General features: G+C 37.9%; 1 long non-coding RNA gene across 1 annotated transcript; it reads right to left on the reverse strand.

The window, feature by feature from the left end:
- Window positions 1-3,922: 3,922 nt before the first annotated feature.
- On the reverse strand, window positions 3,923-19,392 carry LOC117092116. Its single transcript, XR_004440628.1, has 3 exons — window positions 19,297-19,392; window positions 16,254-16,386; window positions 3,923-4,020 (listed from the first exon to the last, which is right to left on the reverse strand). It is a non-coding gene; the product is annotated as an uncharacterized LOC117092116 (long non-coding RNA).
- Between the last annotated feature and the right edge of the window lie 5,658 nt (window positions 19,393-25,050).

Below are 25,050 nucleotides of genomic sequence, written 5' to 3' on the forward strand. Positions count from 1 at the left end.
TAATAACACTAGCTAACATGTACGGAGATCTTGAGTACTTACATTGTACTAGGTGGGTGCTTTATATGCTTTTTTCTCATTTAATCATCATAATTTGTTTTATTTTACCCATTTTATGGTTGAGGAATTTGAGGTTTAGATTGGTTAAGCCACTTGCCCAAGATCATGCAGCTAGTGAGTGGCAGTGATTTGAACCAAAGTTGTATCCACAGTTCATGTTCTTTGCGTTCAGCTGCCTTCAAACTTTGGTATAGCTGTAACATCTATGCTAGAGTATATCTTATACATTTCATATTTGTAGAAAGCCCTCAGTAAAATAATTAGAAGTCTAATGGCACTGAAATACATTCCATGCTTTCATAAATGTCCTGACTTAAAGAAAGAAAAATGTTACATACATATTTCATACATTATATGCTAATGATTGAGAAATAATGAGTTTCAACTAAATATCTTACCTGGGCTTTTCAGTACTTAAGACTGCATAACCTAAACATAGATTGAATGTTGGCCTTTATGTGTTGTAAGTAGGCCAAAAGCTATATAGGTCCCAAATGCTGCCTGAAATTTCTACTCATTTACTCTTTTATGTTAGGGCATTTCAGACCTAGTTGTTATACTTGAAATCATTATTACTAACTAATGCTTGAAGTAATTTGTTTTGATTGTATTCCTAAGCCTCTAACCTGGCTTGGTGCAGCTACATTTTATTAATAAGAGGGAAGCATATCAGGAAAATCTGAGTGCATTGATTTACAAATTAGGAAAGTATAAAAGGTGTAGCACAACAGCGCTAGACAACTGAGGTAGTCACCTACCTAAGGAGAGATGCCAAGGACAAAGTTGACCAGCTAAGCACTTTCTCCAGAAATGGGATTTATAGGTAAGTCATAGATGAGTGACAGGTTTGTATAGTCTCAGCAAACTACAAAACAAATGTCAGTAGATAAGAATGACTTTGATGGATTCAGTAGTATAGTTGTTACATAATTATATAAAATTAAGCTTGTAGAAGTTCTATTCTATCTACTCTATAAAATTTACACAGGTTGAGCATCCCTAATCTGAAAATCCAAAATCCAAAATGCTCCAAGATTTGAAACTTTTGTGGCTCTGATATGACATCAAAAGTGGAAAATTCCACACCTGACATGTTTGCTTTCTGATGATTCAACATACACAAACTTCGTTTCATGCATAAAATTATTTTAATATTGTATAAATTTAACTTTAGACTATATATATAAAATGTATATGGAACATAAATGAATTTCATGTTTAAACTTGGATCTCATTCCCAAGATATCTCATTATGTATATGTATGTAAAAATTCCAAAGTTTGAAACAAATTCAAAATCTGAAACACTCTGATCCCAAGCATTTTGGATTGGGATACTCAGCTTGCATTAGCCCTTTTACCAGGCTTGCCCATTCTCAATACCATTCATGTCTAGTATTGATTCATGTATTTAAAAGAAAATACAAAGCAAAAATACATTTGAGAGAAGAGGAATTTCCTGATTTTTGATGTTTGGGTAGGATCAGTGTGTATTTCCAAAGGCAGAGTATCCATTTCCGTGTACATATTATATGATGCCTTGAATATATTTTAATACCTCAATGTCAGCTTTACAAAATATCTTAAGATACATGGCAAACTGGATTTTTACTGTTCTATTCATGAACTGAGACAACCCTCAGGAAACACTTAGACTCATAATTTTGGTTCCCTCAGAACTTTGGCTTGCACAGAGCTACAATGGGTAGACTTGTCTCTACCTCACAGTATCTACTCAAATTTGTAACACAATCTTTAAACTTAATTTTAACTCAATTTTTGAGTTAGGCTATTTTAAGACATAGCCTTGGCCAACTTTTATGTGAGTTTTCCTTGGGACCATGTCTACCCCTCAGGCTAGTCAGTTGTGGCTAAAAAAGGCAGAAACCACAAAATATCTAGTATTACAGTTAAATTTTAAAAATAAACACACAGGTGACTCATATTGAGCATATTGGAAATATGATTACTTGCAGAAAATCGTAAGAACATATGTGAAATTTTAACCCTTTAAAAACAAAATCAAAGGTCTAATCTTTTTAATTTATACTTAAAAGTCTCACCATGCTAGATATCCTAGGATTATGAATACCTGAAAGCTATTAACAGATTCTTTTATTGTTTGTCACTCTTCTATTGAGCTATGCAAGTTTCTTTGAGATAAACACATTTAAGGTAGAAAATATCATCAGAAGTACATTAAAATCCAGACTTCACTTTATGTGTGGAAATCATGTGGTATTTTACCCAAGTAAGAATGCAAGGTTCTTACCTTCTCTCTTCCTCAGGAGAATGTCACCTCTGCCACTTAGGTGTCATTTTTCCCTTATCTTGTATTGTGGTCAAAGAAACAAATAACATAAAATCTCCCCTCTTCCAAACTTTTAAGTATATGCAAGTATCTAGGACTTTTTCATTTTGCATGACAAAAACTGTAGCTCATTGATTAGAAACTTCCCATTCCTTCCTCCCCAGCCCCCGGAAATCATCATTTTACTTTCTGCTTTGTTGAGTTTGACTACTTTAGCTACCTCCCATAAGTGGAATCATGCAGCATTTCTTCTTCTCTGGCTTATGTCACTTAGCATAATCCCTCAAGGTTCATTTATATTGTGGCATATGGCAGGATTTACTTCTTTTATAAGGCTGAGTAATATTCTGTTGTATATATGTGGCATATTTTCTTTATCCATTCATCTGTAGGTGGATATTTAGGCTGTTTCTACCTCTTGACTATTGTAGATGATACTGCCACAAACATGGGAGTGGAAATATCTTGTTGAGAAACTCTTTTCAATTCTTTTATGTAAATATCCAGAAGTGGAACTGCTGCTGGATCATATGGTACTGCTCTTTTTAATTTTTGGAATCAATCATTTAAAATCAATCAATGATTTTAAATGTTAAAATTACCCCTCTATTTGAATAATCATTTTACCATCCTGTTCTATTTTAATATGTGAATCTTCAGTTTGAGCATTGCGTCATATAGATAGAGATTTAGAATCTATTCAGTCAAAGGAAGCTTGTGATACAAATTTTAATTCTTTCATCCATCATCTCCCCTAGCCCTCCTTACTGTTTTCTATGATGGCTGCACAATTTTATATTTCTACCAATAGTTCACAAAGGCTCCAGTTTCTTTACATTCTCAGCAATGTTTGTTGTTCTGTTTGTTTTTTGTGTTTTGTTTTGTTTTTTTAAATAATGGCCCATCATAACAGGTATGAGGTGATAGCTCATTGTGGTTTTGAGCCTCTTAACTGGTTTCTGGATATCTAACAAAGATGAAGCACATAACATAGTAATCAGTATTTTAGGAAATTCAAGCATAAAATTATTAGAATCTAGCACTCAACCAGTGGCCAATTGACAGCTGACATTTGAGAGACAGAAAAATCTAAGGGACAAAATAATTATGCATTCTATAGCTTATCCTAATGTTTCTGCACTCTTAGATTATCACGAATTAGTTTCCAGATATTTTGTTAAGCCACTGTTATGTGGCTCCTTTTAATAATGGACACTACTTAGTATAATCAATTTTTAAATGAGATATAATTTACATGCTATAAAATTCACTCTTTTAAGATGTAATGAGCAAAGTTTTTAACCAGAGTTTTATAAAAAATCTCCAAATTTTTTTTTTTTCTTTTGAGATACAGTCTCGCTCTGTTACCCAGGCTGGAGTGCAGTGGCATGATCTTGGCTCACTGCAACCTTCGCCTCCTGGGTTCAAGAGATTCTCCTGTCTCAGCCTCCCGAGTAGCTGAGACTACAGGTGTATGCCACCATGCCCAGTGAATTTTTGCACCATGTTGGCCAGACTGGTCTCCAACTCCTGACCTCAGGCGATCCACCTACCTCAGCTGAGATTACAAGTGTGAGCCATCGCGCCCAGCCCAAATTCTGCAGACTTTTAAATTAACGTGTCTTCTATTATTTGATTCCCTTCCATCTCCTAGAAAAAGAGGGTTTGATATTTATTAATAATTCAATGAAGGCATTTCTATAATAAGCTTAGACAACATTACCCAAGTACATATTTTTGCAATAAAACTGAGTAACTTGAAAATATTGGCAGTTGTAAAGAATTACTTTGGGACTCAGAACATTTTTTATAGCCTCTATGCTCCTGTGTCAGTAACACAATTGATTTTAAGTGTTAAAATTACTCCTCTATTTGAATAATCATTTTACCATCCTGTTCTATTTTAATTTATGAATCTTCAGTTTGAGCACTGCATCATATAGATAGAGATTTAGAATCAATTCAGTCAAAGGAAGTTTGTGATATAAATTTTAATTCCTTCATCCATCATCATTCTACTTTAGGTTTTAAACTTTGTAAATTCGTTTTACAATCAGTTTACATATATGTGTGTGTGTGTATAGATATACAGTCAAGCATCACTTAACAATGGGGACAGATTCTGAGAAATGCATTGTTAGGCTATTTCATTGTTATATGAATATCATACAGTGTACTTACAAAAACCTCAATGCGGGGGGGCATGCCCGAGATGGCCGAATAGGAACAGCTCCAGCTTCCAGCTCCCAGGGTGAGCGACAAAGAACATGGGTGATTTCTGCATTTTCAACTGAGATACCCAGTTCATCTCACTGAGGTGTGTCGGACAGTCGGTGCTGGTCAGTGGGTGCATCCCAACCAGCGAGAGCTGAAGCAGGGTGAGGCATCACCTCACCTGGGAATTGCAAGGGGGAAGGGAATTCCTTTTCCTAGCCAAGGGAAACTGAGACACACAACACCTGGAAAATCGTGTAACTCCCACCCTAATACTGTGCTTTACCAAGGGTCTTAGCAAATGGCACACCAGGAGATTATATCCCATGCCTCACTGCTGACTTGCATTTAGATCTCAGACTGCTGTGCTAGCAATGAGGGAGGCTCCATAGGTTCTACGCCCATGGAGCCTCCCTCATTGCTAGCACAGCAGTCTGAGATCTAAATGCAAGGCAGCAGTGAGGCTGGGGAAGGGGCACCTGCCATTGCTGAGGCTTAAGTCGGTGCAGGCTGACTCCTCACACCTCACATGGCTGGGTAAACCTCTGAGATGAAGCTTCCAAAGCAAGAATCAGACAGCAACACTTACTGTTCAGCAATATTTTATCTTCTGCAGCCTCTGCTGCTGATACCCAGGCAAACAGGATCTGGAGCGGACCTCAAGCAAACTCCAACAGACCTGCAGCTGAGGGTCCTAAACAGAAAGGACATCAACACCAAAACCCCATCAGTACAGCACCATCATCAAAGACCAAAGGTAGATAAAACCACAAAGATGGGGAAAAAGCAGTGCAGAAAAGATAGAAATTCAAAAAATCAGAGTGCATCTCCCCCTCCAAAGGAACGCAGCTCATCGCCAGCAACGGAACAAAGCTGGATGGAGCATGACTTTGACAAGTTGAGAGAAGAAGGCTTCAGTCAATCAAACTTCTCAGAGCTAAAGGAGGAACTATATACCCAGCACAAAGAAACTAAAAACCTTGAAAAAAGAATGGAAGAATGGATGACTAGGATAATCAATGCAGAGGAGTCCATTAATGAACTGATAGAGATGAAAACCATGACATGAGAACTATGTGACAAATGGACAAGCTTCAGTAACTGACTCAATCAACGGGAAGAAAGAGTATCAGTGATTGAAGATCAAATGAATGAAATTAAGTGAGAAGAGAAGTGTAGAGAAAAAAGAGTAAAAAGAAATGAACAAAGCCTCCAAGAAATATGGGATTATGTGAAAAGACCAAATCTACATCTGATTGATGTGCCTGAAAGTGATGGGGAGAATGGAACCAAGTTGGAAAGCACTCTGCAGGATATTATCCAGGAGAACTTCCCCAACCTAGCAAGGCAGGCCAACATTCAAATTCAGGAAATACAGAGAATGTCACAAAGATACGTCTCAAGAAGAGCAACTCTAAGACACATAATAGGCAGATTCACCAAAGTTGAAATGAAGGAAAAAATGTTAAGGACAGCCAGAGAGAAAGGTCAGGTTACCCACAAAGGGAAGCCCATCAGACTAACAGCAGATCTCTCGGCAGAAACTCTACAAGGCAGAAGAAAATGGGGACCAATATTCAACATTCTTAAAGAAAAGAATTTTAAACCCAGAATTTCATATCCAGCCAAACTAAGTTTCATAAGTGAAGGAGAAATTAAATCCTTTACAGACAAACAAATGCTTAGAGATTTTGTCAACACCAGGCCTGCCCTACAAGAGATCCTGAAGGAAGAACTCAACATGGAAAGGAACAATGGGTACCAGCCATTACAAAAACATGCCAAAACGTAAAGACCATCAAAGCTAGGAAGAAACTGCATCAACAAATGAGCAAAATAACCAGCTAATATCATAATGACAGGATCAAGTTCATGCATAATAATATTAACCTTAAATGTAAATGCACTCAATGGTCCAATTAAAAGACACAGACTGGCAAATTGGATAAAGAGTCAAGACCCATCAGTTTGCTGTATTCAGGAGACCCATCTCACATGCAGAGACACACATAGGCTGAAAATAAAGGGATGGAGGAAGATCTACCAAGCAAATGAAAAACAAAAAAGGTAAGGGTTGCAATCCTAGTCTCTGATAAAACAGACTTTAAACCAACAAAGATCAAAACAGACAAAGAAGGCCATTACATAATGGTAAAGGGATCAATTCAACAAGAAGAGCTAACTATCCTAAATATATGTGCACCCAATACAGGAGCACCCAGATTCATAAAACAAGTCCTTAGAGACTTACAAAGAGACTTAGACTCCCATACAATAATAATGGGAGACTTCAACACTCCACTGTCAACATTAGGCAGATTGACGAGACAGAAAGTTAACAAGGATATCCAGGAATTGAACTCAACTCTGCTCCAAGCGGACCTAATAGACATATACAGAACTCTCCACCCCAAATCAACAGAATATACATTCTTCTCAGCACCACATCACACTTATTCCAAAACTGACCACATAGTTGGAAGTAAAGCACTCCTCAGCAAATGTAAAATAACAGAAATTATAACAAGCTGTCTCTCAGACCACAGTGCAATCAAACTAAAACTCAGGATTAAGAAACTCAATCAAAACCACTCAACTACATGGAAACTGAACAACCTGCTCCTGAATGACTACTGGGTACATAACGAAATGAAGGCAGAAGTAAAAGTGTTCTTTGAAACCAATGAGAACAAAGATACAACACACCAGAATCTCTGGGACACATTTAAAGCAGTGTGTAGAGGGAAATGTATAGCACTAAATGCCCACAAGAGAAAGCAGGAAAGATCTAAAATTGACACCCTAACATCACAATTAAAAGAACTAGAGAACTAGTTACTTAGAAGTAACTAAGATCAGAACAGAACGGAAGGAGATAGAGACACAAAAAACCCTCCAAAAAATCAGTGAATCCAGGAGCTGGTTTTTTGAAAAGAGCAACAAAATTGACAGACTGCTAGCAAGACTAATAAAGAAGAAAACAGATAAGAGTCAAATAGATGCAATAAAAAATGATAAAGGGGATATCACCACTGACCCCACAGAAATACAAACTACCATCAGAGACTACTATAAACACCTCTACACAAATAAACTAGAAAACGTAGAAGAAATGGACAAATTCCTGGGCACATACACTCTCCCAAGACTAAACCAGGAAGGAGTTGAATCCCTGAATAGACCAATAGCAGGCTCTGAAATTGAGGCAATAATTAATAATCTACCAACCAAAAAAAGTCCAGGACCAAACAGATTCACTGTCAAATTCTACCAGAGGTACAAGGAGGAGCTGGTACCATTCCTTCTGAAACTATTCCAATCAATAGAAAAAGAGGGAATCCTCCCTAACTCATTTTGGGAAGCCATCATCATCCTGATACCAAAGACTGGCAGAGACACAACAAAAAGAGAATTTTAGAACAATATCCCTGATGAACATCAATGCAAAAATCATCAATAAAATACTGGCAAACCAAATCCAGCAGCACATCAAAAAGCTTATCCACCATGATCAAGTGGGCTTCATCCCTGGGATGCAAGGCTGGTTCAACATATACAAATCAATAAACGTAATCCAGCATATAAACAGAACCAAAGACAAAAACCACATGATTATCTAAATGGGTGCAGAAAAAGCCTTCAACAAAATTCAACAGCCCTTCATGCTAAAAACTCTCAATAAATTCAGTATTGATGGAACGTATCGCAAAATACTAAGAACTATTTATGACAAACCCACAGCCAATATCATACTGAATGGGCAAAAACTGGAAGTATTCCCTTTGAAAACTGTCATACGATAGGGATGCCCTCTCTCTCCACTCCTATTCAACATAGTGTTGGAAGTTCTGACTGGGGCAATCAGGCAAGAGAAAGAAATAAATGGTATTCAATTAGGAAAAGAAGAAGTCAAATTGTCCCTGTTTTCAGATGACATGATTGTATATTTAGAAAACCCCATCGTCTCAGCCCAAAATCTCCTTAAACTGATAAGCAACTTCAGCAAAGTCTCAGGATACAAAATCAATGTGCAAAAATCACAAGCATTCTTATACACCAATAACAGACAAACAGAGAGTCAAATCATGAATGAACTCCCATTCACAATACCTTCAAAGGGAATAAAATACCTAGGAATCCAACTATAAGGGATGCGAAGACCCTCTTCAAGGAGAACTACAAACCACTGCTCAGTGAAATAAAAGAGGACACAAACAAATGGAAGAACATACCATGCTCATGGATAGGAAGAATCAATGTCTTGAAAATGGCCATACTGCCCAAGGTAATTTATAGATTCAATGCCATCCGCATTAAGCTAACAATGACTTTCTTCAAAGAATTGGGGGAAAAAACTACTTTAAAGCTCACATGGAACCAAAAAATAGCCCACATCGCCAAGACAATCCTAAGCCAAAAGAACAAAGCTGGAGGCATCACGCTACCTGACTTCAACCTATACTACAAGGCTACAGTAACCAAAAGAGCATGGTATGTTCTTCCATGGTACCAAAACAGAGATATAGACCAATGGAACAGAAAAGAGCCCTCAGAAATAATACCACAAATCTACAGTCATCTGATCTTTGACAAACCTGACAAAAACAAGAAATGGGGAAAGGATTCCCTATTGAATAAATGGTGCTGGGAAAATTGGCTAGCCATAAGTAGAAAGCTGAAACTGGATCCTTTCCTTATTCCTTATGCAAAAATTAATTCAAGATGAATTAGAGACTTAAATGTTAGACCTAAAACCATAAAAACCCTAGAAGAAAACCTAGGTAATACCATTCAGGACATAGGCAAGGGCATGGACTTCATGTCTAAAACACCAAAAGCAATGACAATAAAGGCAAAATTGACAAATGGGATCTAATTAATCTAAAGAGCTTCTGCACAGCAAAATAAACTACCATTGGAGTGATCAGGAACCCTACAGATTGGGAGAAAATTTTTGCAATCTACTCATCTGACAAAGGGCTAATATCTAGAATCTACAACTTAAATTTACAAGAGAAAAAACCAAAAATCCCCATCGAAAAGTGGGCAAAGGATATGAACAGACACTTCTCAAAAGAGACATTTATGCAGCCAACGGACACATGAAAAAAATGCTCATCGCCACTGGGCATCAGCGAAATACAAATCAAACCACAATGAGATACTATCTCACACCAGTTAGAATGGCAATCATTAAAAAGTCAGGAGACAACAGGTGCTGGAGAGGATGTGGAGAAATAAGAACACTTTTACACTGTTGGTGGGACTGTAAACTAGTTCAAGCACTGTGGAAGACAGCGTGGCGATTCCTCAAGGATCTAGAACTAGAAATACCATTTGACCCAGCCATCCCATTACTGGGGATATACCCAAAGGATTATAAATCATGCTGCTATAAAGACACATGCACACGTATGTTTATTGTGGCACAATTCACAGTGGCAAAGACTTGGAATCAACCCAAATGTCCATCAGTGACAGACTAGATTAAGAAAATGTGACACATATACTCCATGGAATACTATGCAGCCATAAAAAAGGATGAATTCGTGTCCTTTGTAGGGACAAGGATGCAGCTGGAAACCATCATTCTCAGCAAACTATTGCAAGAACAGAAAACCAAACACCACATGTTCTCACTCATAGGTGGGAATTGAACAATGAGATCGCTTGGACACGGGAAGGGCAACATCACACACCGGGGCCTATTGTGGGGAGTGGGGAGGGAGGGATAGCATTAGGAGATATACCTAATGTAAATGACCTAATGCACACCAACATGGCACATGTATACATATGTAACAAACCTGCACTTTGTGCATATGTGCCCTAGAATTTAAAGTATAATTTAAAACAAGAGGAAAAAAAACAAACAAAACAAAACAAAACAAAAAAACACCTCAATGGTTTAGCCTACTACACACCTAAGCTATGTGGTATAGCTTATTGATCCAAGGCTACAAACCTGTACAGCATGCTAAATAGTGCGGGCAATTATAACACAAAGGTAAATGTTTTTGTATCTAAACATAGAAAAGACACAGTAAAAACAGTATAAAAGAACTGGGGGCGGTGACTCACATCTGTAATCTCAGCACTTTGGGAGGCCAAGGCGGGTGGATCACGAGGTCAGGAGATCAAGACCATCCTGACTAACACAGTGAAACCCTGTCTCTACTAAAAATACAAAAAATTAGCCAGGTGTGGTGTTGGGCACCTGTAGTCCCAGCTACTAGGGACACTGAGGCAGGAGAATGGCGTGAACCCGGGAGGCGGAGGCTGCAGTGAACCAAGATAGTGCCACTGTACTCCAGCCTGTGTGACAGAGAGAGACTCTGTCTCAAAAAAATAAAAAATAAAAAAATAAAAGATTTTTAAAAAATGGTGTACTTGTTAAGGCACTTACCATCAATGGAGCTTGCAGGACTGAAAATTGCTTTGGGTGGGTCAATCAGTGAGTTGTGAGTAAGTATGAAGGCCTAGGACATAATTGTACAGTATTGTAGACTTTATAAACACTGTACAAATTAACTACACTAAATTTATTTAAAATTTTCTCTTCTTCAATAATAAATTCATCTTAATATAACTTTAAAAAATAAAAAAAATTTGTGGATACATAGTAGATGTACATATTTATGGGGTACATAATATGTTTTGATACAGGCCTGCAGTGTGAAATAAGCACATCATAGAAAATGATGCACAATGTGAAATAAGCACATCATGGAGTATTCATTTCCTCAAGCATTAATCTTTTGAGTTACAAAAAATCCAACTACATTTTTAACTTATTTTAAAATATACAATTATTATTGACTATAGTCACTTTATTTTGCTATCAAATAGTAGATCTTATTAATTCTATGTTTTTGTACCCATTAACCATACCCACCTCCCCACCAACTGCCCCACTGCTATTCCCAACTTCTAGTAACCATCCTTCTACTCTCTGTATCCATGAGTTCAATTGATTTGATTTTTTAGTTCCACAAATAAGTGAGAACATGCGATGTTTTTCTTTGCCTGGTTTATTTCATATAACATGATGGTCTCCAGTTCTATACGTGTTACAAATGACTGGATCTCATTTATTTTATGGCCGAATAGTATTCCATTGTGTATATGTACAACATTTTCTTTATCCATTCACCTGTTAATGGACACTTAGGTGCTTCAAAATCTTAGCTATTGTAAACAGTGGTGCAATAAACCTGGGAGTGCAGATATCTCTTCAGTATACTGATTTCCTTTCTTTTGGGTATATATCCAGCAGTAGAATTGCTGGAACATATAGTAGCTCAACTTTTAGTTTTTTGAAGAATCTCCAATCTGTTCTCCATAGTGGTTGTACTAATTTACATTCCCGCCAACAGTGTAAAAGGGTTGCTCTTTCTCCACATCCTTGCCAGCATTTGTTATTGCCTGTCTTTTGGATACAAGCCATTTTAATAGGGGTGAGATGATATCTCATTGTAGTTTTGATTTGCGTTTCTCTGATGATCAGTGATGTTGCACATGTTTTCATTTGCCTGTTTGCCTTTTGTATGTCTTCTTCTGAGAAATGTCTATTCAAATCTTTTGCCTATGCTTTGATTGGATTATTAGATTTTTTTCTCTAGAGTTGTTTGAGCTCCTGACACATTCTTGTTATTAATCCCTTGTCAGTGGGGTAGTTTGCAAATATTTTCTCCCATTCTGTGAGTGGTCTCTTCACTTTGTTGGTTGTATCCTTCGCTGTGCAGAAGCTTTTTAACTTGATGTGATCTCATTTGTTCCTGTTTGCTTTGGTTGCCCAGATCAATATCCTAGAGAATTTCCATAATTTTTTCTGGGTTTGTTTCTGGGTTCTCTATTCTGTTCTATTGGCCTACGTGTCTGTTTTTTGATTTAGTTTTTGCCAGTAACATGCTGTTTTGGTTACTATAGCTCTGTAGTATAATTTGAAGTCAGGCAATGTGATTCCTCCAGTTTTGTTCTTTTTGCTTAGGATAGCTTTGGCTATTGTGGGTATTTTGTGTTTCCATATAAATTTTAGGATTGCTTTTTATATCTCTGTGAAGACTGTCACTGGTATTTTGTTAGAGATTGCATTGAATCTGTAGATTGCTTTGAGCAGTTAAGACATTTTAACAATATTGATTCTTCCAATCCATGAACATGGAATAGTTTTTTTTCATTTTTGATGTCCTCTTCAATTTCCTTCATCAATGTTTTATAGTTCTCATTATAGAGGTCTTTCTCGTCTTTGGTCAAGGTAATTCCTAGGTTTTAAATTTTACGTGTGGTTATTGCAAATGGGGTTACTTTTCAAATTACTTTTCCACATTCTTTGCTGTTGGCATATAGAAATGCTACTGATTTTTTTATGTGGATTTTGTATTTATCAATTCTAGTAATTTTCCTGTGGAGTGTAGAGTTTTCTAAATATAAGATTATATCATCAGCAAACAAGGATAATTTGACTTCTTCCTATCCAATTTGGATGCCTTTTATATTTTTCTCTTGTCTGATTGCTCCAGCTAGGACTTCCAGTACTATGTTGAGTAACAGTGGTGACAGTGGGCATTCTTGTCATGTTCGAGATCTTAGAGGAAAGGCTTTCAACTTTTCCCCATAGAGGTACTACCTTGATGGTCTTGGACAAGATCTAGGAGAATTCTCTGGATTACCAGGGAGATACTCTTCTTCCCTTCCTTTACTTTTTCTCCAACATACAGAGTCTCTTTCTCTCTCTGTTCTGAGCCACCTAAAGCTAGGGATGGAGTGGCATAAACACCCTGCTGTCACTACCTCTGTGATTGCACTGGAGAAGACCTGAAGCTAGCACAGAGCTAGTTCTTGTCCAGGGCCTTCCCTGTCTATTGCCTATGTTCACTAAAGGCCCTGGGGCTCTACAATCAGCAGGTGGAAAAGCCAGGCAATCCTATGTCCTTCCCTTTAGGGTAGTGAGGTCCCCCAAGCCCCAGGTGGGTTCAGAAGTGTTGTCCAGGAGTCAGGGACTAGAGTCAAAAACCTTACAAGTCTACCTGGTATTCTATTATATTGTGGCTGAGGTGGCACTCAACCCACATGACACTGTCCTTCCAACTCTTCCTTACCCTTTTCAAAGGGAGAGGAGCCTCACACTATATACACTGCTACCACAGGCCATGAGGAATACTGCCAGACTACCACTGATGTTCCCTAAGGCTCAAGGTATCTTAAGTCAGCTGTGTGAATGCTCCCTGGCCTGGGACTCACCCTTAGTGATGTAAGTTCCCCTCTGGCCCAGGGCAAGTCCAGAAATGCCATCCAAAAGTAAAGTTCTGGAGTTGGGGATCCCAAGAACCCACTTGGTGATCTACTCCCCTGTGACTGTACTGGTGTCTAAGGTGGAAGACAAAGTCCCCTTTACTCACTTTTTCCTCTGCTTTTCTCAAGCAGAAGGAGTTTTGCCCCATAGCCACCATAGCTGGTTATGTGCTGAGTCTCACCTGAAGCCAGCAAGTCTCAGAGGCTCACCCAAGGCCCTCATTGTAGTACCTGGGTATTGCTGCTAGTTATTCAAGGCTCAGGGGCTCTTCAGTTAGCAGATAATGAATGCTGGCAGGACTGGGTCCTTTAAAGCAGTGGGTTTCCTTCCTGCCCAGGGTGTGTCTAGCAATGTTGTCTGGGAGCAAGGACCTGGAACAGGGGCCTCACAACTCTGACTGGTGCCCTATCCTGCTGTGGCTGGGCTAGTGTCTTAGGTATAATACAGTCTTCCTCACTCTTCCCTCTCCTCTCCTCTCCTCAAGCAGAAGGAAGGGTTCTCCTCTGGAGCCGAGAGCTGTGTAGCCTTGGGTTAGGAGAAGAGTGATGCTGTCACTCCCTTGCTGCCCAAGCTGGTGTCTCGGTATGCCGTGTGCCCACCCAGTCCGTTGTTTCTTGCCCTAATTCAGCACTAGCACTTGCCTACAGAGTTGCAGTTTTTAAGTCCCAGACTACCTTTCAAGTTTACTTAGAGACAGAGTGCTATAGCCCTGGTGGTGAGCTTCGTAGGCACTCAAATTTGGACCTCTGAGATAGGTGCATCCCCTCTGGCTAGGGCTGGTTTAAATGCTGTCTTTGTGGGCAGGTATCATTTGAGTTTGGTCTTTCTTCTTTAACAGAATAGCGCTGACTTCAATGTGCTCTCTCCCTTAGTTCCCAGAGATGCTATCAGCATCACATTACTGCTACCCAGGGAGGCAGAGGGGTGGCACTGGTGATTCAGGACTGTTTATTCTATCTCTTCAGTGCCTCTTTCAGTGATATGAAGTTAAAATCTCACCTGATTTTTGGTTATTATGAAGGTGATTTTTTTTCTGAGTAGTTAGTTGTTAACTTGGTGTCCTTGCTGGCGGGACAATGGGTGGAACTTTCTATTCCTCCATCTGGCTCCACTTCTCCATAAATATTCAAAAGTCTAATATTCTAAGACAGTTACCAATCAAATTTCTGATTAGCAAGTTATGATATGTACTTGAGTAGTCTTTAGAGTTAGAACTACAGAGAGTGTTAAAAGTGGGAGAGACTTTAGAAATGGTTTAGCTTAACTCCCTTAACAGATGAAAAAACTTAGGCTCGGAGAAGGTAAAATTTCTTTCCCATAGTCACATAGCCAGCACTCAGGCAAGCCTAGATGAAAATTCAGATCTGACTTTTAGTCCAATGCTGCTTTTCACCATATGCTCTGAAATTAGCTCTGTTGTGATAAATGACATGGCAGATGAAGTGACAGAGGTCTTTCTTTTATCATTTGGAATGAGAGTATTGTTTCTGTGTACGTGTGTGCAGTTCCTTCAAACTTAATGTCGACTTTTGTGGAAGAAAGATTTTTCAGTTTTGCTTACTCATGCCTTAAGCCTCAACCTGAAACTGACATTTCTCTTTATCAATAATTACTTGTTCCCATACATCATTGGGGTATCACTTGTTATAATATTTATCAAACTGTCTTGTAATTTCATATTTACTTTCTTTCTCTGCTAGGCTAAATTTCATGCCTTGTTCATACTTGTACCTTCAATGGCAACTAGCACAGTGCCTTTCACTTAGTGTTCTACAATTATTTAGGCAGGAAATAAATGAATAAATATTATCTGTTTTTAAAATAAAGCATTATGGAATAGGTATAGGGACCAGATATCTTATTTCAGGAAGAACAATCCCATATCTCACTTCAGTTTCCCATTAGGCCTAGTACCATGTTCCTAAAATGATTTTTCTTAATACATTTTAACAAACATCTTTCTGGAGCCTACCCCTTACTTTTTTTTTTTTTTTTTTCAGACTTTGGGATCAGCCAGTTATGTGTTCAAATCCCAACTACATGATTTTGGGCAAGTTACTTAGCCTCTGTGATCTTCACTCTTCTTATTTGAAAAGTGGAGACAATATTACCTACCTTACAGGACTATTGTGAGGATTAAATGACACAACAAATAGAAAAGTATAGTGTGTTGTATGTAGCAGTATTCAATAAACGCTCATTCCATTTCCCTCTTCTCCTTAACTCCATTCCTTCCTTTCTCCCTGTTACTTTTCCTTCCTTCCTTCCTTCCTTCCTTCCGTCTCCTACCTCTGCTTTTTTGGAAACAGAAGAAATGCAGCATAGTCAAAGCTGACTTTTTCTTACAGCAAAGGTGCTCTACTCAGTAAATTACCTTCAGCCTCAGCTTGCCTCTAGGACAGCCTGTTTTTCTACACTCTGTTTTGATGAGGTTTGCCTTCTAGTCCTCCCCATTGGCTCGCAGAAATCCAGTTATTTTGCCATATACCTGGTGGTCAACAGGCATTCTGTAGCAAGGTAACAGTAAGAGAGAGAGGGTGAGAACAGGGGAACCTGCCAGTGCCAGAGACAGTAAAAACTCCAAGAGGTTGTATTGATTGCAGAAGGCTGTTCCAGAGCAGCATCTTTGGAATGCCATTTAAGGCTCAACTGAGAAGGAAAAGGGGAAGGCCACAGCTGTTTGTTTTTCTTGCTCCTGATTGTTAAGGTTGCCGTTTCATTATCTTTCAATCAGGCTTTATTGTAAAATGTTTTTAGCCAATATTAGAATTAATATTTTTAAGAGGTCTAATGTGAAAAAGAAGAGCTGATCTAAACCACATTCTTTAACTAAATTAAAGAAAAGAAAATCATAAAAATAAAATTATTACCAAAACAACAACTGGAAGAAAGGGATATCTTGACATAGATGATCTTGTCTAGGTTCAGAAATTGAGGTAAAATGAGAAAGCAGTGATGAGGCAGCTATTGATGAGGTTCAAAGTAAATGATGAATGAACTGGCCAGGAGTTCAGAAGAAAGTGTTCAGGAGTGTCCTATTCAATATAGTGTTGGAAGTTCTGGCCAGGGAAATCAGGCAAGAGAAAGAAATAAAGGGTATTGAATTTGGAAAAGAGGAAGTCACATTATCTCTGTTTGCAGATGACATGATTGTATATTTAGAAAACCCCGTCATCTCAGCCAAAAATCTCCTTAAGCTGATAAGCAATTTCAGCAAAGTCTCAGGATACAAAATCTTTGTGCAAAAATCACAAGCATTCCTATACACCAATAACAAACATACAGAGAGTCAAATCATGAATGAACTCCTATTCACAACTGTTACAAAGAGAATAAAATACCTAGGAATCCAACTTACAAGGGTTGTGAAGAACCGCTTCAAGGAGAACTACAAACCACTGCTCAAGAAAATAAAAGAGGACAAAAACAAATAGAAGAACATACCATGCTCATGGATAGAAATAATCAATACCGTGAAAATGATCATAATGTCCAAGGTAATTTATGGATTCAATGCCATTCCCATCAAGCTACCAATGACTTTCTTCACAGAATTGGAAAAAACTACTTTAAAGTTCATATGGAACCAAAAAAGAGCCCTCATTGCCAAGGCAATTCTAAGCCAAAGAACAAAGCTGGAGGCATTACACTACCTGACTTCAACCTATACTACAAGGCTACAGTAACCAAAACAGCATGGTACTTAGAGATATACACCAATGGATCAGAACAGAGACCTCGGAAATAACACCACGCATCTACAACCATCTGATCTTTGACAAATGTGACAAAAACAAGAAATGGGGAAAGGATTCCCTGTTTAATAAATGGTGCTGGGAAAACTGGCTAGCCATATGTAGAAAGCTGAAACTGGATCCCTTCCTTACACTTTATATAAAAATTAATTCAAGATGGATTAAAGACTTAAATGTTAGACCTAAAACCATAAAAACCCTAGAAGTAAACTGAGGCAATACCATTCAAGACATAGACACGGTCAAGGACTTCATGACTAAAACACCAAAAGCAATGACAACAAAAACCAAAATTGACAAATGAGATCTAATTGAACTAAAGAACTTCTGCACAGCAAAAGAAACTACCGTCAAAGGGAACAGAGAGCCTACAGAATGGGAGAAAATTTTTGCAATCTACTCATCTGACAAAGGGCTAATATCCAGAACCTACAAAGAACTTAAACAAATTTACAAGAAAAAAAAAAACAACAAAAAACCCCATCAAAAAGTGGGCAAAGGATATGAACAGACAGTTCTCAAAAGAAGACATTTATGCAGCCAACAGACACATGACAAAATGCTCATCATCACTGGTCATCAGAGAAATGCAAATCAAAACCACAATGAGATACCATCCCATACCAGTTAAAATGACCATCATTAAAAAGTCAAGAAACAACAGATGCTGGAGAGGATGTGGAGAAACAGGAACCCACTTACACTGGTAATGGGAGTGTAAATCAGTTCAACCATTGTGGAAGACAGTGTGGCAATTCCTCAAGGATCTAGAACCAGAAATACCATTTGACCCAGCAATCCCATTACTGGGTATATACCCAAAGGATTACAAATCATGCTACTATAAGGACACATGCACATGTATGTTTACTGCGTCACTATTCACAATAGCAAAGACTTGGAACCAACCCAAATGTCCATCAATGATAGACTGGATTAAGAAAAGGTGGCACATATACACCATGGAATACTATGCAGCCATAAAAAAGGATGAGTTCATGTCCTTTGCAAGTACACAGATGAAACTGGAAACCATCATTCTCGGCAAACTATCACAAGGACAGAAAACCAAACGCTGCATGTTCTCACTTATAGGTGGGAACTGAACAATGAGAACACTTGGACACAGGGCGGGGAACCTCACACACCGGGGCCTGTCATGGGGTGGGGGACTGGGGGAGGGATAGCATTAGGAGAAATACCTAATGTCAACGACAAGTTGATGGGTGCAGCAAACCAACATGGCACATGTATACCTATGTAACAAACCTGCACATTCTGCACATGTACCCTGTAACTTAAAGGATAATTAAAAAAGAAAAAAAGAAAGTGTTCAGGAGTGTTTGGCTCAGAATAAAAATATATTTTTCCTCCTAATTTACCACTAATTTGAGCCCTTTCGACCTTGAACCCTCAGGTTGCAAAATGCTCTCTAAAATTGTCATACACATTTAAAGTTGCTGCTATTGATATTCTTTCTTTTGCTTAAGGCCAAACTTTTATTTAGGAGGATGATGGGAGAAGGGTTAGGACTCTTGCTTAATTAGCTCAGTTGCATTCCTCTAATGCTGAGTTTCCTAACCTAGGCACTTTTGACATTTTGGACTGGACATTTTGTTATCGGTGGCTGTCCTGGGCATTGTAGAATGTTTAGCGGCATACCTGATCTTCATTCACTAGATGGTTTTACGACCCTCTTCAGTTGTGACATACAAAAATGTCTCCTGACATAGCCAAACGTCTTCTAGGGGGCACAAGCTTGCCCCAGCCCTGCAATTTGAGAACCACAGCTTTAATGAAACAGCTGAAAGATAGATGACTGTATCGACCTCTAGACTTTCCCATGAAGTTTAGCATTCACTAAGCATTTTACTGACTGTTTGCAAGCATTGTGCTAGGCCCTTGGGTACATAGATAAGTATGATATGATCCCTGCCTTCAAGGACATTGATTCTATCAAAGATAGGAAGTAATGTCTTACTAGTTCATTTCAATTCAAGGCTATTAAGTGCAATCATATATTTTAAGTCAATGTAAGATATAGTGGAATTGCAAAAGTGTAGTCTTCCCATTCACCCTACGGGAAAGGTGTCAGTTAAGGCTTTGTTGAGAAAGGAACAACCATATAAGACTACATTTCAAGTCACCAAACGAAATAAAATTAACCTCCAGACATCTAAAATATGGCATTTTCATATTGTATTTTCTGCCTATTGTTTTCAATTTTATATGTATAATACACCATTTCTTAGATATTGGGTTAGTCAGGATTCTCCCAAGAAACAGAATCAATAGGATGTACATACACATGTACATATATGTATGTGTGTATATATATATACACACACACAAAAAGAGATTTACAAGACATCAGCTCATGCGATTTTGAAGACTGAGAAATCCCATGATCTTCTGTCAGCAAACTGGAGACCCAGAAGAGTGGCTGGTGGTATAGTTCCAGACTGAATGCAGAAGACTGACATTCCAGCTCAAAAACAAGCAGAGAAAGCATATTCTCCCTTACTTCTTCTTTTTGTTCTATTTAGGGCTCCAGAGGATTGGATGACACCCACTCATATTGGGTAGGACAATCTATACCTCCATATCCTGTCCTATCAGAGAGTATTCAGGAGTAGTAACAAATGAAGCCATGATCTATGATAACAGTACCTTCCTCTAGAATACCTTCTGAAGGACCTGCTTGAGACTGCTTACAGTTGCCTTTTTAAGAAAAGTAGAAGGGGTACACTGTAAATGATAAAAAGTATAGTATAGTAAATACATAAGCTGGTAATGTAGTCATTTATTATCATTATCAACTATTATGTACTGTACAGAACTATATGAACTACACTTTTATAAGACTGGCAACATAGTAGGTTTGTTTACACCAACATCACCACAAACATGTGAGTAATGCATCGCACTGTGATGTTATGACGGCTACAATGTCACAATAGGAAGTTTTCAGCCCTATCATTATCTTATGTGACTACCGTCATATATATGGTCTATTTTTGACTAAAACATTGTTGTTCAGTGCATGACTCTGTGTGTGTGTGTAACAATTTTCATTTAATTGGTGGTATTCTGATTTATCCAGAACACAAATATAAACATATTTTTTTTTCTTTTTAGAGACAGAGTCTCACTATGTTGGCCAGGCTGGTCTTGAACTCTTGGACTCAGGCTATTCTCTTGCCTTGGCCTCCCAAAGTAGGAGGATTACAGGTGTGAGCCACTGCACCAGGCCCAAATATAAAATTAAAATTGTCTTTGAGTATTGAAAACAAAAGCAAACAAACCAAAAAACCAACTCCACAATTTGCAAAGCCAATGTACTTTAAAATAGTAGAAAGTCAGATAACTTAATGTGGCACACAGTGTTCAGGCTAGTGATTTGACAAACTTGGTCATTTGTTATTTTCAGGTAACTTTCATGATTGACAGGGTTCCCAAAATTGGGAATTGAATTAAGGGATATTAGGTGAGACCAGGCAAGCACCACTAGAGAGTTCTGCTTACACAGGTAGAGCTGATGTAAACAAATCTCCAAATATTAGAGAATCTAGGATTATTTATTGTGGCAGAAAACACAATTATATTCTGAGACTATTTTGCACTTGTAATAACTGATATTGCTATTTATAAACATTTATACTACATAGGCTCTTTTTAGCAAGTATGTATATAATTATTTTATACATTTATAACTCTTGTTGATTGTAAAATTAGTCTTCACTAAGGTATAAAGAAAAATCACCTATAAATAGTCTCACTACCTAGAGATTATCGTTAACATTTTGAATATGGTCAGATACATATCTTTTTAAAAATTGGTATTATACTACATATAGTACTGTTTTGTAAACTACCTTTAAAAAGAAAGCTTGTCGTGGCCATTTCCCCATTTCTCTAAATATTTTCGAGCAGCTTTTTTATTGCTGTTGTATTTTTATAATGTATTTAATAAATATATTTAATATATCCAACAAATTTTTTTACTAAATCCCCTATTTCGAATTTAGGTAACTTTAAATTGTTAAGTACTATACAATGTTGCAGTGAACCTACTTTTACTTAGCTATTTGTATTCTCTCTGATAACATCTTCAAGATCGATTCCTAAAAATAAAGTTGCTGCATCATAGAACAGGTATAATCTGAAAATTGCCTAAATGCTTTCTGTGTGAGTTTTCTATTGCTGCTATAACAAATTGCTCACACCTGTAATCCCAGCACTTCGTGAGGCTGAGGCAGGCAGATCACTTGAGGCCAGGAGTTTGAGGCTAACCTGTCCAACATGGAGAAACCCTGTCTCTACTAAGAATACAACAATTAGGTGGGTGTAGTGGGCCAGGCCTGTAATTCCAGCTACTCTGGAGGCAGAGGCATGAGAATCGCTTCAACAGGGGAGGTGGAGGTTGCAGTGAGCCAAGATTGCACCACTGCACTCAGCCTAGGCGACAGAGTGAGGCACTGTCTCAAACAAAACAAAAATTACCACAAACTTAGTGATTTTAAACAATATAAATTTATGTTCTTTTTTATATTCTGCAATTTAAAACTTTTAATTTAAAAGTAAACTTTAATGTCGAATTTGCAAACTTGGGGAGGGCAGAAAGGTCATGCACAAGGCTACCACTTCACACTTGGAGGGTTGGTTGCACAGCGGCCGAGCAGAGGTGCTCCTCACTTCCCAGATGGTAGGTGGCCGGGTGCAGGGCAGAAGTGCTCCTCACTTCCCAGACAGTGGTGGGGCCGGGCAGAGAAATTTAGTTCTTTTTTTTTTTTTTTAGTAGAGACGGGGTTTCACCGTGTTAGCCAGGATGGTCTCCATCTCCTGACCTCGTGATCCGCCCGTCTCGGCCTCCCAAAGTGCTGGGATTACAGGCTTGAGCCACCGCGCCCGGCCAGAAATTAGTTCTTAACAGTTCTGTAGGTTAGCAGGGCTGCATTACTACTGGAGGCCCTAGGGGATAAATGGTTGGTAAAAGGCCTGTGGAATACATTTTCATTCTTGCACCATTATTCTCCTTTTGGTTTTTAGGTTCTAGTGGCGGTCTGCGTTTCTTGGTTTATAGTCCCTTCCTCCATCTTTAAAGACAATCGTGTAGCATCTTCAAATCTCTTTCCTTTCTCTCTTTCTCACCTCTGCTTCCTTCATCATTTCATCTCCCTAACTCTGACGTTCCTGCCTCCATCTTTCCTTTGTAAAGATCCTTGTGATTACATTGAGCCCGCATGGATATGGCTAATCCAGGATAATCCCCCCATCTCGCGAGTCTTAATCACATCAGCAAAATCCCCTTTGTCAAGTGATCAATATATTCATAGGGTCTGGAGATTAAGATGTGGATATTTTGGAGAAACATTATTCTGTCTAGTGAACCATCCAAAAATATTTTTACCAATATATAATCCTATTAGCAACTTATGAGGGTACCTTTATGCTAAAATCTAACCAACTCTGGGCATTAAAATTTTCTTAAAACTTAACTAATGTGATAGGGAAAACGGTGACTTTTTTTCAGTGTTAATTTGAGTACTAGTGAAGCAATATTGTTCATATGTTTGTTGACAATTTAAATGTATTGCTTTGTTAAAAATCGAAACCACAATGAGACACCACCTTTCTCCTGCAAGAATGGCCATAATCAAAAAATAAAAATTAATAGATGTTGGTGTGCATGTGGTGAAGAGGGTACACGTTTACACTTGATGGTGGGAATGTAAACTAGCACAACCACTATGAAAACAGTGTGGAGATTCCTTAAAGAACTAAAAGTAGAACTACCATTTGATCCAGCAATCCCATTACTAGGTATCTACCCAGAGGAAAGGAAGTCATTATACAATAAAGATACCTCCACACACATGTTTATAGCAGCATAATTCACAATTGCAAAAATATGTAATCAGCCCAAAAGCCCATTAATCAACTAGTGGATAAAGAAATTGTGGTATATATACCATAGAATACTACTCAGCCATAAAAAGGAATGAAATAGTGGCATTCACAGCAACCTAGATGGAACTGGAGACCATTATTCTAAGTGGAGTAGCTCAGGAATGGAAAACCAAACATTGTATGTTCTCACTCTTAAGTGGGACCTCTGCTATGAGGATTCAAAGACATAAGAATGGTACAGTGGACTTTGGGGACTCAGGGGAAAGGGTGGGAGGGGGATGAGGGATAAAAGACTGCACCTTAGGTACAGTGTACACTGCTTGGGTGATGGGTGCACCAAAATCTCAGAAATTACCACTAAAGAACTTATATATGTAACCAAACACCACCTGTTCCCCCAAAACTTATTGAAATAAAAATAAAAATAAAGAAATATAAATTTATTGTTTTGTGAATAAGTAACACCTACTATTACTCTTTCTTTTTTTATTAAAGTATTTGTCTTATTTTTTAAATCAATTTGTCAGGATGTCCATTCTTTGTTAGTCACATGTATTGTAAAATTTAGTTTAACTTAAAAAATTATTTCGAGATATATATGTGGACTGGGCAAGGTGACTCACGCCTGTAATCCCAGCACTTTGGGAGGCTGAGGCGAGTGGATCATCCGAGCTCAAGAGTTCGAGACCAGCCAGCCAACATGGTAAAACCCCATCTCTATGAAAAATACAAAAACTATTAGTCGGGCATGGTGGCAGGTGCCTGTAGTCCCAGCTACTCAGGAGGCTGAGGCAGGAGAATCACTTGAAACTGGGAGGTGGAGGTTGCAGTGAGTCGAGATTGCACCACTGCACTCCAGCCTGGGTGACAGAACAAGACTCCATCTCAGAAAGAGAAAGAAAGAAAAAAGAGATACATATGTGTGTTTATGTACTTGTTAAAGTGTTCTGAAGTTTAGTCCATCGTTGTTTCTCATTGTCATTTTTTTAATTCTTAGAAAGTTAATTCCCACCATCTCTCAAGATTGTATAAAATTAATCTGTATCAACACCTAGATTTGATATTTCTTCATTTTACATATTTAGTTATTTTCAATGATTTTGAAATTAACTTTTTGGTTTTCCATGAAGAAGAGATCCAACTTTATATCCAACAAAATAACCTGTGTCATGCTTTGATCACAAAAACACTTCCTTTATTATATACCATATATATCAATCTCATAAATGAATGTTTCTGGGCTTTCTAATCATTACATTTATCTATTTATGTCTTTTTGGGTCAATACTTCACAAAACAATTTTCTAGTTTTCTGTTATCTTTTAATAATTACTAGTTCAAGTTTATCCTCCTCAATGATTTAGATTTTTAAGTTGTGTTTATATCATGGTTGAGTTCTCCTATATTTGATAGGAACTGTACTTGTTTTATGAATTAGTATGAGGAGAATAAACTCTTTTTAATATTGAATCTTTTCATCTAGAAACTTGAAATGGTCATTTATTT

This window comes from Trachypithecus francoisi, unplaced genomic scaffold (genome assembly GCF_009764315.1).
Source record: "Trachypithecus francoisi isolate TF-2019V2 unplaced genomic scaffold, Tfra_2.0 Lachesis_group12, whole genome shotgun sequence".
In the NCBI taxonomy this organism is placed as follows: Eukaryota; Metazoa; Chordata; class Mammalia; order Primates; family Cercopithecidae; genus Trachypithecus; species Trachypithecus francoisi.